This window comes from Geotrypetes seraphini, chromosome 2, assembly GCF_902459505.1.
Source record: "Geotrypetes seraphini chromosome 2, aGeoSer1.1, whole genome shotgun sequence".
NCBI classification, from domain to species: domain Eukaryota; kingdom Metazoa; phylum Chordata; class Amphibia; order Gymnophiona; family Dermophiidae; genus Geotrypetes; species Geotrypetes seraphini.
The window spans coordinates 284,808,091-284,824,290 of record NC_047085.1 but is presented as its reverse complement, the minus strand read 5'-3'; the positions used below and the strand labels follow the sequence as shown (position 1 = coordinate 284,824,290).

At 40.0% G+C, this 16,200-nt stretch overlaps 1 long non-coding RNA gene across 1 annotated transcript; it reads right to left on the bottom strand.

The window, feature by feature from the left end:
- Positions 1-4,183: 4,183 nt before the first annotated feature.
- LOC117353840 lies at positions 4,184-4,904 on the bottom strand. Its single transcript, XR_004538043.1, has 2 exons — positions 4,668-4,904; positions 4,184-4,314 (listed from the first exon to the last, which is right to left on the bottom strand). It is a non-coding gene; the product is annotated as an uncharacterized LOC117353840 (long non-coding RNA).
- Positions 4,905-16,200: the final 11,296 nt, after the last annotated feature.

The window sequence follows — 16,200 nt, the reverse complement described above, 5'->3', positions numbered from 1 at the left end:
CTATTCTATCAAAAGCCTTTTCTGCATCTAAAGAAACAGCAAAAGTTGGCTCGTTCATTTTTTTTGTTAAGTATAACATATGGAAAGCTAATCTAGTGTTATGAGATGAATGTCTTTGAGCAACAAATCCTGTTTGAGACATACTTATAATATGGGGAAGAGCTTTAGCCAATCTTAACGCAAGTATTTTTGCTAATAATTTTCCATCTACATTTATTAAAGAAATTGGTCTGTAATTTGATACCAAAGTGGGATCTTTATTTGGCTTTGGTAAAACTATTGTTAATGATTCTGCCATAGTGCCTTTAGTACAACCTTGATTTAGTTGATATTGAAAAAGATTTAATAAATAGGGTAATAAAAAATTTTGAAATGTTTTATAAAATTCCACTGTGTAACCATCACCACCTGGAGCGGATCCAACTCTAAGGGATTTCAAAGCTGTTCCTAATTCTTTTAGTGATATTTGTTCTTCTAAACTTCGTTTTATATGTTCAGGAACTTTTGGACCCTTTAATAGTTTCAAGAATTCTAAACCTTCTTTTTCTTTATTTAAATAAGTCTCGGAAGAATAAAGAGATTTATAAAATTTTAAGAATTGTTTTAAGATTGGTTCAATTTTTGTTAGTGTATCACCTTTTTCATCTTTTATAGCAATTATTTTTGTTTTCTTTTTTTTCACTTTTAGGTAATTTGCTAATATTCTTCCCGACTTATTTGAGTTTCCATAATACAGTGCCTGCTGAGAAAATAAATCTTTTCTTATCATTTTTGATGATATTTCATTGTATTTACCTTTAAGTTTTATCAATTCTTGTTGTGTAGAATAATCCCATTTTTCTATAAGTTTTAATTCTAAATTTTTTATTTCTTTTTCTAAGTTAGTATATTGTTTTTTATTTTGTTTATTAAGATATGCCGAATAAGAAATAATTTGTCCTCTTATTGATGCTTTAAATGCATCCCATAATATTTCTCTAGAGATCTCATCTTTATCATTTATTTGGAAAAATTCTTTCATTTTTATTTGAAAGTTTTCGCAGAATATTGGATCAGCAAGCAATGTATTATCAAACTTCCATATTGGTCTATTTGTATTTTGATCTGTGATCTTAATTTCAATCCATACTCCACCATGATCAGATAAAATGATTGGATCAATGGCAGCTTTTGTTACTTGATGTGCTAGATGTTTTGATATAAATATATAATCTATTCTTGAAAAAGAATTGTGAACATGAGAACAGAATGAAAATTCCCGTCCATCAAAATGAAGTATACGCCAAATATCTATTAAATCACAAGTTTGTATTAAATTATCTAGGCCCATTGATTTCATATATCTACTTGGGTTTTTATCCAATATAGGATCCATAACAGCATTGAAATCCCCCGCTACTATTAGATTTGAAGTAGCCAGTGGTAAAATCAATTGTTGGAGAGTTTTAAAAAATTCATTTTGGTTCGAATTAGGGGCGTATATATTAAACAACGTCATGGTAGTATTTCCCATATTCATTTCCACAATTATCCATCTTCCATTAATATCTGCTGTCTTTAATTTGAATGTAGCAGTACATTTTTTATTTACCAGAATAGCAACACCTGCTTTTTTCTTTGTAGCTGGTGAGAAAAAACAATGTTTGACCCAACCTCCTTGTAGTTTACTAGATTCAATATTTGAGAGGTGGGTTTCTTGTATAAAGCATAAATCCGCATCTTGCCTTTTTAAAAATAATAGTGTTTTTTTCTTTTTTATCATATGATTTAGACCATTAACGTTTAAGGATATTATTTTAAGATCCATTTATGTATTTTTGATATATTTTTCTTAAAATTATGTGAATTATTTTCCTTAAAAATTTTTTTTTTCCTGGTATTTAAAATATTTTAGAATATCTCCTTTTTCTTCTTTACCCCATTTTCTATTTTTTTTCCCCCTTCCCTTCCCTCCCTTCCCTCCCTTCCCTCCCCATTTTAATATGACCACTTGGATACGCATATTGAGGTTAGGTGTATATAACTCCTACAAGCTATTACAATATATAACTATATTTACTACCATTATTATTTATTTTATCTTTTTAATTTTATTTCCCTTTTTAGAGATGTTTTAATTTATTTTATTCTATTATAAATTCCCAATGTATAATTTATTTTTTGAGTTTATTATTATGTTTTGGTTTGTATTGTATAATAAAGTAAATGTTTTCTAACAGTGAATTCTAAGTGGTATCAAGAGATGTTTTCATTTTTAAATATTATGTATGAATTAAATTTTTTCCCTATTCTTTAAGGAGATTATTACATATGACAACAATGTAAATCATAAGTACCGTTAGATATAAGATAATTCAAAATGATGAATAATTGTATTTAAAATATTATAACTTATATTTTTAAGGCTTAGGTATATGTTTGAAGGCAGTCATAAAGGATGAGCAGATATCTCCACAGTCCAACCTTCAGGAGATTATCTTTAATCTTTTCTTTTTAAAATAGTTATTAGTTGCTCTGTTAGAATATTAGATCAAAGAGTAGTAAACTATCATATCCAGAAGTGTAATCCCTCTCTTTACAAAACCGTTGTGCGGCTTTTAGTATAAGATATAACATTTGCAGTTCAAATCATAGTTCCATGTTCTTCCAATTCTTTTCAGTTGATGTTGAAAGTTCTGTTTCTGTATCGAACTTTATATTTGTATTTCATATTTAATCTTCATGTTTTATTAATTTAAATATAAATATAAACACAAATATAGTATTCGATATTAAGTTCTTGTTTAAGAGGTCATTGGCTGTTCATATTGATCGAGGAAATCCTGAAGTTTTGTAGGATCTGAAAAGTTTTGAGTTTTGTTGGCTATGGTGATTTTCATTACTGCTGGATAAAGAAGGCCATATCTTGCCCCTAGAGCTCGTAATTGGGGTCTCATGTCTAGGAATTGTTTTCTTCTTGATGCAGTTTCTTTTGCAAAGTCAGGGACAATGTGGATTTTTGCATCCTGACATTTGAGGTTTTTGTTTTCTTTTGCGAGTTGGCAGATTTCTACTGCTTGTTGGTGTCTCAAAAGTTTAAATATTAAAGTTCTTGGTCTTGATTGAAGGTTTTTATTCTGTGTTGGTATTCTGTGTGCTCTTTCTATTTCTAATGCCGCTTTGAATTTTAAAGGTAGTATTTTAGGTAGAAATTGTTCCAGGAATGTTATAGGGTCATTTTTTTCTACCCCTTCTGGAATCCCGATGATCCTTAAATTATTTCTTCTTTCTCGATTTCGGCTGTCTTCCAAGTCTCTTTTAATTTCTTCAACTTCTTTCCATATTATTTTAGATTTTCTCATGTCTGTATTCAGTTGTTCTGTATTGTTTTCTAGGTCATTTATTCTATTTTCAGTTATATCCACTCTTTTGGTGAGAAGTGCAGCATCTTCAATTGCTTTTTTTAGTTTTTTATTGCTGTCTAATACTATTTCTTTAATTTGTCTCAACTCTTCCAAGACGTCGGGGCTTTCATCCGATGGCAACGGAACTTTTGAGGGTGTGTTATTTGGCTCTGGTTTTGATCTTTTATTGCTGCTAGCAATACCGGAACCACTTGCTTCTGAATCACATTTGTTTTGTTGTTTTTTAGATGTCATCTTTTGTTATTCTTCTCTTCTCTTTATCTCAGCTTATATTCACTGTCTCTTTGTATCAGTTTCAATATTTTGCCGCTTGTCTCTTTTCTTTTGAGTCTTCAATTTATGTTTTTACAATTTTGCTATATCAATTTTATAAAGAAAATAATGGTGAGTAATTTTCTTTCAGGATTTGTTTCTATCTTTTAAAATAGACAAAAATTTTTTTTTTCAGCCTTTCTCTTTTCTTAGTTATCTGTCTCAATCTTATATTTAGAACAGACTCAAGACTTTTATTTCAGTATTCTTAGAGCAACTGTCAGTTATTTGTCTCGAGTTCTATTGCTGTGAGTAAAAAAAAAAATGTCAGTAGTCCTTCTCTCTATTTCTCCTCCTTCATGCCTTATCTCAGCCTCTATGAAGGCAATAACACTCAAATTAACAGCCTTTTCTTTTTTCCTTAGGTTTTCTTTTTTTTTTTAGATATGGCTGGTCAATCTTTTACAGGTTTATTTTACTAATTCTGTTATTCACTTTGCATCAGCGCTGAAAAAGATTGATAATTCTTTTTTTCTAGCTCTCCTCTTATAAGCCCAATCGCAGCCCTTACCGAGGAGAGCAATACTCCGTCCAGTATTCTTGAAGTATATGTCTTTATCAGTTTTCAGCGCCTCTCAATTACCTCGATATTACTTTTCTTCAGGTTAAAAAAAAAAACCGTTAATCCTTTATTCTATAATCTTTCTCACAGCCCAAGCTTTTATATCGGAATCTTTTTCAATTTCAGCAGAGGAGATTTACATTTATATTATATTTATATTATTCATTCACAGTGAAGTAAAGTCATATATTCATAATTCTTCTTTCGAAATTGGCAGCGAGGAAATGGCTCCAAAAAACCGTTGCCAAGTATGTTCTACAGCAAACCTCGCTTCATCACCGGTAGAGGAGAGCCATTCAAAATAGCTTACCTCCACAGCATAACAGGCACTAATCTCCTCATATACCATTTACAAAGAAAATTTTTATCTTTGTTGCTAGGCAGCTCACCAGCAGTTTCAAACTCCGCCAATCTCCCGTTTTTTACACCTCACTTCTCAGGATATAAAAACGGCACTTTTACTTTCGATCTTTTCGTCTCTCAAACGCCTCTCCGTCTCAGCCAAGGAGGTAGACCTTAATCATCACACCATCAAGATCATAGGAAATTACTTTTTTTGTAGTAATCTCTGCAAAATAAGCTTTTTTGTACGGAGCTTCTCCTTCACCCGACCGTCAGCATTCGCGTCCAAGCCACGCCCTCTCCATAGTGTTATTTTAAAGTCTGAAGGGGCTGCTTTCATTATGTTGGGTGGACAGGGATCTAGGATGCAGTTTGATTTGGTGTATTTGTTATATAGTTTTATGAAGTTGTTCCATTCTGGGTCCAGATGTCAGTGGGTAGAGACAACCAAACCACTGCCAAGGTGGAAATTTCAGCATTCAGTGCAAACCACAGGCAGAATGTTCTTTACAGGCACACAATTCAGGTACAAAACTGATGTGCCATATGTACTCAAATACAAGTCAATACAAATACGTTGAGACCCCCATTTTTCCCCCAAAAAAGGAGTAAAAATAAGTGACTCGAATATGTCAGACAGCTTAATATTCAAGTGCCCTTTTCTGCCAGGATCTGCACCCAGTGCCCCCTCTCTCCCCTGTCAGGCTCTGCACCCAGCTCCCTTCTCTGTCAGGCACTGCACACAGCCCTCTTCCCTCCCAGGCTCTCTGCCCTGCCCCCCTCCTCCTTGCCCTGTCCATCTTCTGTCTTCTGCCACTGGAATCCCTGGTGGTCTGGAGGTGTATTGGGAAGGAGTGAGCTTTCCATGTTCCTGCCCCGCTGCTAACCTGGTCATTCGCTACCATGAGTTTCGGCTTCAGCTGCTTAGTGGTACCGAGCGAGAGTGCACTTTGGTGCTGCTGGTCGGCGCTAAGCAGCTTCCTGAATGGCTCCCACAAATTATCTTGAGAATTCAAGGGAGCCATTCAGTATGCCGCTTAGTGCCAAGCAGCAGGGCCAAAGTGCACTCCCGCTTGGTACCGCTCAGCGGCTGAAGCCGGAACTTTTGGCAGCGACCAACTGGGTTAGCGAGGCAAGAGCACAGAAAGCTCGCTCCTGCCCGCTATACCTCTGATCCACCAGGGATTCCAGTGGAAGAGTAGATAAGATGGACAGGGCAAGGAGGGAGGTAAAGGTGCAGAGCCTTGCAGCCCGGCGGAGGACTGCAATAAGTCGGGGGGGGGGGGGGGTGGCAGGTATGCACTGAATATAAACCAGGACTCCCATTTTTGGCCCAAAAATCCCAGTTTATTGTCAAGTATATACGGTAGATGGAAAAAAAACCACCTCAATGGGTGCTCTGCTTTAAGCCCAGCAAACACAACAATCAGTACAAAGCATAGTTAGGCAAGATGTTCCTGACAGACACACAGTTCAGGAACAGCACTTATGTAGATGAGAAAAAAAAAGAAGAACGCAGAAGAGGAGAAGGAAAAGGAGGAATAAGAGGAACAGGAGACCTTTTTCCCCTCCCCCACATGCCCATCCTGGACCCCATTTGCCCTAGACACCTATCTTGCCACAAAAAACCCTCCCCCACCTGCCCAATCAAGATCCCATTTACCAAGCCCCTCCCCCCCTCCCCCGGGCAGCTGGACCATCCTCAGGAGGGACTATCTAGGTCTCATGGAGAGGACAATTGCCTCATGCATCTTCCCCACTCTTCTCCAAAACAAAAAGCCAAAGCTCAGCCAGTTTCAAGGATAGATACAGCTGGTCTCTGTCCTACACCTGCCTTTGGAATTGAGGTTATATTGGAGAGGATAGGGGCAATGCAAGAGACCATGGACTACCGATTAAGAGTTTTAAATTTACATATCTCATCCTCAAAGAAAAAAATATTTTATTTTAATGTTAAAGTTTGCCTTTTGGGTGTCCTGTGTCTTTATCTGGCAGCCTATGGCTGCTTTATCTGATATCAAGGTTCTGAATGTCAGCAGACCAAAGTTCCACATTTCCATACAATTCAGACCCATTTAAACATCACCATTGCATTTTTATAGAAATCACAGCATTAAGTGCATTCAGGGCAGGATTAATTCTTCAAGGGCCCCTAGGCACTGGGCCCCCTAGCCCTGCCCCGCATACCCCCACCCCTGCCCTGCCCGCCTAAGCCCTGTCCTCATTTAATTACCTGTTTTCTTATTTACTTCTTTATTTCCATTTGTATTTCTTTTATTATAAAATTCAAAACAACAAAGATTACCATACCAGTGCCAGTGTACAATTTTAGTTCTATGCATCTCTGAACAAATCCCCCCTTCCTTCCCACCTATTGCCCAGGACTTTAACTCTGAACCCTTTCCATACATACACAAAAGTGTTGAAATGCATTGTAAAGCAGTAATACTATCCGAAACATAATTCTGTATTAATAACCAAGTTTTAAACTCCTCTCAACTGCCTCATTCTATGTTGTCCAACTTTAACCCGTATGCATGTATAAACAACAAAATATGTAACTCCTCTGGTACGTTCCACTCCATGTATGTTAATTTGTAACAAAACAACAGGGCAAGTGGTCCACCAAAGAATCCAACGTGGAACAAAAGAAGATCGGCAGACAATAAGGAGATTCAAGGTGCTCCCAGGAGCCATGCCTGATGCATTTCACCAAACAAAGCTAGTCAATGCTAACAGAAAACCATAGGCTCCTTTTATCAAGGTGCGCTAGCGGGGTTAGCGCGTCAGACATTTCATCACGCGCTAACCCCTGCGGCAAACCAAAAAACTAATGCCTCATCAATGGAGGCATTAGCAACTAGCGTGGCAGGCAGTTTAACCCGCGGTATTCCGTGCGTTAAACCCCTACCGCAGCTTGATAAAAGGAGCCCTATGTCTTTCATCCACACAGGACACAGAACCACCCTCATCCAGTATGGAATAAGTAATCACAAAATACCATCCCCCCCCTTTTTTTACAAAAGCACGGAAGAGTTTTTTAGCACTGGCGGGCTGAATGTTCTGTGCTGTTCTGACAATCATAGGAATTCTATAACCATCAGAGTAGTGCAGAGCATTCAGCATGCTGGCTTGTGCTACAAACCGAAGGAACTGTACAGTTTAGGGGGTGAAGAAACAGTGGTGCATATCCCCCAATACTGAACAAAATATAAAGATAGTAGATGTAAATTTGAAAAAAAGAGAAATAACAAATCACTTTACAAATTAATAAATAAAAATAAAACAAAAAATGGAAAATAAGATAATACAATTTTATTGGACTAATACATTTTTAAATTAGCTTTCAGAGGTCAAACCCTCTTTCCTTAGGTCATTAAAGTATTACAGTATCCTGTCCTGACCTGAGGAAGGAGAATTTGGTTTCTGAAAGCTAGTCAAAAATGTATTTAAATTAGTCCAATAAAACAATCACCATATTTGCATTTTCTATTTATAAACATTTATCAACACAGCTACAATACTACTTTATACTATAGCAAAAAAAATTAAAAAATTGAATTTTTTTCTACCTTTGTCATCTTGATTTTCATACAGACTCTCCATCAGCTGAATTATGTGTTTGGGTATTCCCATTTGCACTAGTGTTCTCCATAGTTTATTGTAATCCACACAGTCAAAAGCTTTGATGTAGTCGATGAAGCAAAGGTATAGGGGGTTTTGGTATTCTTTGCTCTTCTCCAATATTCATCTAGTATTGAACTAGGACTCGAGGATGAGTTGATGGCATCTAACAACCTTTGCCTCCAAGTTTCTGCTTTCCTCATCTTGTCATTTTCTTCCTTCCATCTACTGTCTGCGCCTTCCAGAAACTGTCTGCCAACCTCCTTCCATCTTTCCATTTCTCCTCCTGCCTCCCCCTGCCCCCTTGGTCTGCATCCATCTTCTTCTCTCTGTTCCCCTCATAGCCTGGCATCTCTCTCCTTCCATCTTTCCTTCCTTCCTTCTCTTCTCATTTCCTCCACTCAGATCTGATATTTCTGTCTCCTTCCCCCTTTCCCCCCATGCTCTGGCATCTCTCTTTTCTGCTTCTGTCTAAATTAAATTCTCTCTTACTATTCAGTCCTCAGTTTCCCTCTACCCCAGGCCCATCTCCCTCCCTTCCCCTCACCTTTGCAGGTCACCACTCACCTATCTTTCTGATTTTTTTTTTTTTTTTTTCAAACGGCGAAAAGTAAGATCAGAAATAACTCCCCCCCCCAAGAGCGGCAATGCCCCCATCCCTCTGGCATCAATGGCACTTAAGATCAGCATCGGCAATGGCCCTACCATCTCCCTTCTCCTTGCCCTTTTTTTTCTTCAAATGGCTATGGCAAGTAAGATCGGCTACGCCCCCCCCCCCCCCCCCGGCATCAGCGGCACTTAATAGATCTGCAAAGGGCTCCCCGGTATCAACAAGTAAGATGGGCAATGTGGTGCTCAGCCCAAAGCTTTCCTCTGACGCAGCTTCCTGTTTCTGCTCAGGCAGTTTGCGTCAGAGGGGAAGCTTTGGGCAGAGCACTGCATTGCCAATCTTACTTGTTTGATGCCGGGGAGCCCGTTGCCGATCTTTTAAGTACAATTGATGTTGGGGGGTGTAGCCGATCTTAAGTGGGGGGGTGTCCATAGCCAATCTTAAGTGGGGATGGGGGCCTGTAGCCAATCAACTGCCTGTGGGGGGGGCCATAGCCATTTAAAAAAAAAAAAAAAGGCGAGGTGAAGGGAGATGGTAGGGCAGCTGCTCTCTGTTTGTCCTCCTTCAGCGGGCCCCGCCTGAAATTTCGGGCCCTAGGCACGTGCCTCCTGGGCCTATTCATTAATCCGGCCCTGAATGCACTGTAAAGAATTGCGCTTAGCACTTTTCAATTCTATGTGTTAGTAGTTAGACAGACCTAAAAATCAGCGGTGTTGTCATGCACAGATCTGATCTAATTCTGTAACATTGCACAGAAATACAAACCACAACCCCACCTATCTCTCATGACACCGACTTTCATGCTGTGCAACTCCTAATTATGGTGCCAACCTTTGTAGAATAAGCACAAATGACTGTCCCCATTATATTTAATAAACATAGAAACATAGAAACATAGAAAAAGACGGCAGAAAAGGGCTATAGCCCACCAAGTCTGCCCACTCCAAATACCCGCCCTCTGATTTCACTCCCCTAGGGATCCCCTGTGAATATCCCACCTTCTCTTAAAGTCCGACACGCTGTTGGCCTCAATCACCTGCAGTGGGAGTTTGTTCCAATGATCCACCACTCTTTCAGTGAAGAAGTATTTTCTGGAGTCGCTATGGAACTTCCCTCCCCTGATTTTTAGCGGATGCCCCCTGGTGTTCGAGGGTCCCATGAGGTAGAAGATATCTTCTTCCGACTCGATACGGCCCGTGATGTACTTAAACGTTTCAATCATATCACCCCTCTCTCTTCGTTCCTCAAGTGAGTACAGCCTCAGTTTATTCAGTCTTTCTTCATACGTGAGATCTTTGAGCCCCCAGACCATCTTTGTGGCCATTCGCTGAACCGACTCGATTCTCTGCACATCCTTCCGGTAGTGAGGTCTCCAGAATTGAACGCAGTACTCCAAGTGAGGCCTCACCATGGTCCTGTACAGCGGCATCATAACTTCAGGTCTCCTGCTGACAAAACCTCTACGAATACAACCCATCATTTGCCTTGCCTTGGAGGTAGCTTTCTCCACTTGATTTGCAACCTTCATGTTATCACTAATGATCACCCCTAGATCTCGTTCCGTCGTGGTCCTGGCCAAGGTCTCACCATTTAGTATGTAAGTTCTGTGCGGGTTTTTCTTTCCCAGGTGCATTACCTTACACTTTTTAGCATTGAAGCCTAGCTGCCATGTTGCTGACCACCGTTCCAGCAGCAGTAGATCCTGTGTCATATTATCAGGCATGGTGTTTTTACCTACTATGTTGCAAAGTTTGGCGTCGTCGGCGAACAGTGATACCCTTCCTCTAAGTCCTTGGGTCATATCTCTTATGAATAGGTTGAATAGAATCGGGCCCAAGACCGACCCCTGCGGCACTCCACTGATCACGACTGACATTTTGGACGGGGTACCGTTTACCACCACCCTCTGAAGTCTACCACTCAGCCAATCCTCAATCCATGTAGTTAGAGTGGTCAATTAGTGTTGATAATTGTTTATTAGAGGTCAATTATCACACTGATTGTCTTGTTAATCAATTAGGTTATGCACGCAAGTCAGCCAAGTGCACTAATTTGCACAGACAACTTATGGTGCCATATATATAATTTGGGGGATAATATATAAGTCATTAGGTCTCTATTTGCTACTGTTTAATTATTATGTAACTCATACTTTCATACAAAAACAAACAAAAATTGCATCATCTTTCTTTTGCCACCATACTTTTTTGTTCAGCTTTTAACAAAACATCATACTTTCTGAGATACTTCTATAATGTATGTAACAAATTCACTCTCTATTTTCTTCTACCTTTTTTTTTTTTTAAACTTACTGCAAAGAACATATAAGTTGCCATCAAGTCCAGTATCCTTTTTCCATCAGTAACCAACCCAGGTCACAAGTACCTGTCAAGATCCCAAAAACTAAAACAGATTTTATGCTTCTTAGCCAAGGAATAAGCAGTGGATTTCCCCAAAGTTCATTTTAATAATGGCTTATGGACTTTTGGTTTAAGAAATTATCCAGACTTTTTTTTAAAATCCTGCTAAGTTAATCACTTTCACCACATTTTCTGACAACAAATTCCAATTTAATTACATATTGAGTGAAGAAATATTTTCTCAGGTTTGTTTTAAATCTACAGTAGCTTCATTGCATGCCCGCTAGTGCTAGTATTTTTGGAAAGAGTAAACAGTATTTTATAGACTTCTATCATATCTCCCCTGAGCTGTCTCTTCTCAAGGTTGAACAGCCCTAGCCATTTTAGCCTTTCCTCATAGGGAAGTTGACCCATCCCTTCTATAATTTTCATCACCCTTCTATACCTTTTATAATTTTATTATATCTTTTTTGAAATGCACAACCAGAATTGCACACAGTATTCGAGGTGCGGATGCATAAGAACATAAGAACATAAGCAGTGCCTCCGCCGGGTCAGACCATAGGTCCATCCTGCCCGGCAGTCCGCTCCCGCGGCGGCCCAAACAGGTCACGACCTGTCTGAATCACCAGAAGGGGCTCCCTTGCCACCTTGGTTTCTCATTGAAGTCCTATCTTCCCATCGTAGTCCTTACCCTCCGGTCTTGCACATGCACGACCTGTTGGGTTTCTATACTTATTACCTGGTTAGCTTTCTATACCTGTGTTATATCCCAGCACCTCTCTCAGTATCCCACGATCCCTTTATCCCTCAGGAATCCGTCCAATCCCTGTTTGCACCTTGGAATGATACAAGAGCATTATAACTTCCGGAACTTGGAGGCGAGGAGTATGGCAGTTTGAGTGCAGAGCTCCTCTCCCTGGACAATCTGCCTGCTTTTAAATATCAGCAGCAGTGGGAGATCAATTGCTTTTACACCTAAGCAGCAACGGGACCAACCCACCAAAAACCCACAGTCCCAGTCCTGCAAAAATATGAGCTCCACCCTCCCTGCAGTTCGCTAGGAAAATCAACTGCTTTTACACCTAAGCAGCAGCAGGACCAGCCACCACTACCAAGAGCCCTTTGCCCCGATCCAGCCAGGCATGTGAGCTCCTCCCTCTGCAGTCCATTGGAGAGATCAATCTACCTGCTTTTAAATATCAGCAACAGTGGGAAATCAACTGCTTTTACACCTCAGCAGCAGCGGAACTATCCGCAACTACCAAGAGCACACAGACCCGATCCAGCCAAGAGTGTGAGCTCCACCTCCCCCTGCAGTCCACTAGGAAGATCAACTGTTTTTTACACCTAAGCAGCAACAGGACCAACCACCACTACCGAGAGCCCTTTGCCCTGATCCAGCCAAACAAGTAAGCTCTTCCCCCAGCATTCCGTTGGAAAAATCAATATGCTTGCTTTTAAATATTATCAGAAGTAGGAGATCAACTGCTTTTACACCTAAGCAGCCTATAATAGGAGCCCTTGCCCCGATCCAACCAGGCATGTGAGCTCCTCCCCCTATATCCCGTTTAAGAGATCAATCTACCTGCTTTAAATATCAGCAGCAGTAGAAAAACAACTGCTTTTACATACAAGCAGCAGCGAGACCTACCGCAACCACCAAGAGCCCACAGACCCGATCCTGCCAGGAGTGTGAACTCCTCCCCCTGCAGTCCATTGGAGAGATCAATCTGCCTGCTTTTAAATATCAGCAGCAGTGGAGATCAACTGCTTTTACACCTAAGCAGCAACGAGACCAGCCACAACCACCGAGAGCACACAGACCCGATCCTACCAAGAGTGTGAACTCTTCCCCCCATGCAATCCGCTAAGAAGATCGACTGTCGGCTCCGGGCGGCTTTCCCGCAGAGGAGAGAATCCTGCATTCACCGTGGGCCTCATCTGGGGCAGCCTCCTTGGAGCGGCTGGGGCACGGGCAGTGTGTCTGGGAGGGAATGCATGGATGGGAGAACATCGCAGGGGAGGAGACATAGGCATCCTGGGACTGTCTGCCAAGTCTCTTCCCTGAAGAAGCCCTTTCTGGAAACGTCAATCGCTCCTCCTAAACTTACTTGCTCCACTTCATCACTGACGCTGAAACCGTGGATTGAAGACAAAGTTTTATTTTATTTTTCTTTCCAGCTTATGATTTATCTTTAATCTTATCTATTGTTTTGCCTTTTGTCTTTGTTTTGTTCTATTTCTATCATTTAAATTTCTCCAGAATTCTACTGTTCAACGGCTCCCCCTTCTGCTTCTATTCCTTTCTCTCCTCTCTTCTACCTTCCAAAGTATTTAGATCAATGCTGTCTTGTTAAAATGTTTATTTTATTTTTATTTTTCCTCTAACTCTACTTTTCACTTCTCTATTACCCTCCAGGTACTTTAGTTAGATTGTGAGCCTTCGGGACAGTAAGGGAATTTTTCAAGTACCTTTCTTATTTCTAATCTTAATGTATATTTTCTGTAAACCGCTTAGAACCTAACGGATGTAGCGGTATATAAGAAATAAATTACATTACATTACATTACATAACATTCTCATCTTTGTATTCCATTCCATTTCTGATAATTCCTAACATTCTATTTGCTTTCTTACTCGCAGCTGAACACTGAGCAGAGGGTTTCAACGTATCCTCAACAATAACACCTAAATCCTTTTCCTGGGTAGAGACTTCTAATGTGGAGCCTGCATCATGTAGCTATAGTTTAGGTTCCTCTTTGCCACATGCATAACTTTGCACTTGCTCACTTTAAACATCATATGGCATTTTGATGATCAATCTTCCAGTCTCACAAGGTCCTCCTGCATTTTTCACAATCCTCTTGCAATTTAACAACTTTGAATAGCTATGTGTAATTAGAAAATTTAATTATCTCACTATTTATCTTCTCTAGATATTGATAAATATGCTAAAAAGCACTGGTCCCAGCACAGACCTCTTGGGAACCCCACTATTTACTCTTCTCCATTGAGAATATTGACCATTTAACTCTAATTTCTGTTTTCTATCTTTTAACCAGTTCTTAATACACAACAGGACATACCATTTGCATTCATACTCTGACACCTGCAACTGAAAGCTACACACTAGTGCTGCCTGATTCACGATTCGAATCGGTTTACCGATTCACTTCGGGTGAATCGATTTGAATCAATTTAAATTTTTAAAAAACGGCTTCCTGATTCGGACCCCTCTCCCCTGAGCAAGGGACATCGACGCCTTTGTGAAAGCTTCAGGTTTGAAAATAATAACACATGCAAAATAACACCAGCGCAAGGTTTTTAAAATTATAACCAAGATTTATTGAATCATTGTTTCTATTTTTCCATTATGAGATCAAAAGCGTCAGCATAATTGTTAACGGTTGCGCTAATGGGAGATCGTCATAGTGGCTAAATGCTGGCCTTCTCATAACGGTCTCGTTTTCATATCTCATTTCATTCTATTATATAACTTCTGGCTTAGTGACATCATCAGTATAACAACCAATAACAATTCACCAAAGAGGTGGTCTTAAAAGTTTAGACAAAGAAAAATAAATCCCTCCATGTTTCCATGTTTAAAAGTTTAGAATAGTACATTTGATTTCTGAATTAACATTATAACGTATTCAAGAGAATCTACAATTATTAACATGGTGCTGAGAAATTCTCAGCCCTAAAGGAAAAACTCTCTTCCTAAGCTGACAGATTCAAATTGCATGGCCTTACACAGAAACCTTACTCTGGAGGAGGAAAACTGACAGCTTCATGTTACACCGACACAGTGCTAAGCGTGGGCTTCCAATGCCCCCCTTCCTATGCTGGAGATTGATACAGCATCTCAGATTCTAACTTAACTACTTCCAGATGTTACCTTAGGATTTTCCTTAGTGTTTCTTCAGGTTTAAAATATATAAAATATTAGAAATTAAGTACACACTATTCTTTCATATATCTCTCATATATCAATCATTCCTTCGTTCGTTCGGGGCCCCTTGCACACATTCATACTTACTGCATTTTATCTCTTAGTTTAGGACACGTGATCTTCCTAGCCAGTCTACAGCAAGCACATGTGGTATTAATTAACACCACGCTGTAGGGGGCGGGAAAACTCAGTGAGGACAAAGAAGACAGAAAACTAATCACTGGCCCAAAATTGTGTCCAAAGACAGAGCAGCTATAGAAAACACAGAGGACCCAAAATGGATTCCATGTAATCATGTAATCGTGATTTCCACCATGATTTGGCTCAACAGCAAAGTACACAAGAAAACACCATTCTTTCCCTTATATTAATCTTTAGTGTGTTTTTCTCTCTGGCCTTAGCTACATTATATTTAAATTTTTATTCACCTGTTTTTCCGTACGCTTCTATTTGGGCGTGGTCCTTAACTAACACAGAATTATCTAACTAGAATTACCCAGAATCATATGAAAAACTGGCGCTTTTGTAGAAAAATTCCACGAAAAAATACTGCACTTATGTCCTGACATCCATTCCCATTACCGTCCCATAACCAGCACCCCTTGCTGGCCACGAGCCACTACTCCTCACCCCTTGCCCTCTAAAGCAGGAGTGACAGCGCTGCTCTTGCTGGCTGGCCGCATCCGCACCTGCTTTAGAGGGGGAGAAGGGAGGGTTAGTCGGGAAGTGCTGCAGTCTGGCTTCCCTCCTGGCCTCTCCGAAGGACTGCCCCCCGAAAGACTGCCCCCCCCAGAAAGACTGCTCCCCCAAAAGACTGCACACCCCTCCCCCCAGGAAGGCCTCCGTGTTGCTCCTGGCCTCCCCGAACCGTTTACCTTATTGCTGGAGCCTGCAGCCGAAGATCGCGGTTACAGTGTCTTTGTGCTCTGAGCTGTTTCCTCCACTGCAATCCTGCCTCTGATATCAGAGGAGGGCGGGACCGCAGCAGAGGAAACAGCTCAGAGCACAAAGACGCTGTAACCGCAATCTT